The sequence below is a fragment of the Ranitomeya variabilis genome, chromosome 2 (genome assembly GCF_051348905.1).
Source record: "Ranitomeya variabilis isolate aRanVar5 chromosome 2, aRanVar5.hap1, whole genome shotgun sequence".
Taxonomy (NCBI): Eukaryota; Metazoa; Chordata; class Amphibia; order Anura; family Dendrobatidae; genus Ranitomeya; species Ranitomeya variabilis.
Window position 1 is genome coordinate 249401015 of NC_135233.1, and position 1219 is coordinate 249402233.

Sequence of the window (1219 nt, forward strand, 5' to 3'; positions counted from 1 at the left end):
TATTTGATACTTAATTAACTTTTTTATCTTACTGGTCATAAGTCAGTTGGACATGACCTGCACATACAGAGTAATCATTGTAGTGTATATGTATGTATGTATGTGTATGTGTGTATATATGTGTGTATATATATATATATATATATATATATATATATATATATATATATATATATATATATATATATATGTGTATATATATATTTATTAGATGGTAGCCCGATTCTAACGCATCGGGTATTCTAGAATGTGTATGTAGTTAATTTATGAAGATTTTAGAATAATACATTGAATACACAGGATTCGGACGGCCGCGACCAATTAGCGAAGCGTGGTTCAAATCCCGCGCCAGACTGCGCCTGTCGCCGATTGTTCGCGGCCGGCCATGTAGTATATAACAGCCCACGTAGTAAATAGCACAGCCACGTAGTATATAGCACAGCCCACGGAGTATATAACAGCCCACATAGCATATAACACAGGCCACGTAGTGTATAACACAGGCCACGCAGTGTATAACACAGGCCACGCAGTGTATAGCACAGCCCACGCAGTACATTGCACAGCCCACGCAGTACATTGCACAGCCCACGCAGTACATTGCACAGCCCACGTAGTATATTGCACAGCCCACGCAGTATATAGCAATGTGGGCATCATATGCCTGTTAAAAAAAAAAAAAAAAAAAGAATTAAAATAAAAAATAGTTATATAGACCGCTACGTCATCATCTCGCGAGACCGCAATGCATGGAGCGGTCACCGGGGCGTCGCGAGTAGCGGGAAAGGCAGGTCCTGGATCCGAGGGGCCGACGGACGGTGAGTATATAACTATTTTTTATTTTTTAAATTATTTTTAACATTAGATCTTTTAACTATTGATGCCGCATAGGCAGCATCAATAGTAAAAAGTTGGTCACACAGGGTTAATAACAGCGGTAACGGAGTGCGTTACCCGCGGCATAACGCGGTCCGTTACCGCTGCCAATTAACCCTGTGTGAGCGCTGACTGCGGGGAGTATGGAGTGGGCACTGACTGCGGGGAGGAAGGAGCGGCCATTTTGCCTCCAGACTGTGCCCGTCCCTGATTGGTCGTGGCCGTTTTGCCGCGACCAATCAGCGACTTGGATTTCCATGACAGACGGAGGCCGCGACCAATGTATATCCGTGACAGACAGACAGGACAGAAGGAAGTGACCCTTAGACAATTATATAGTAGA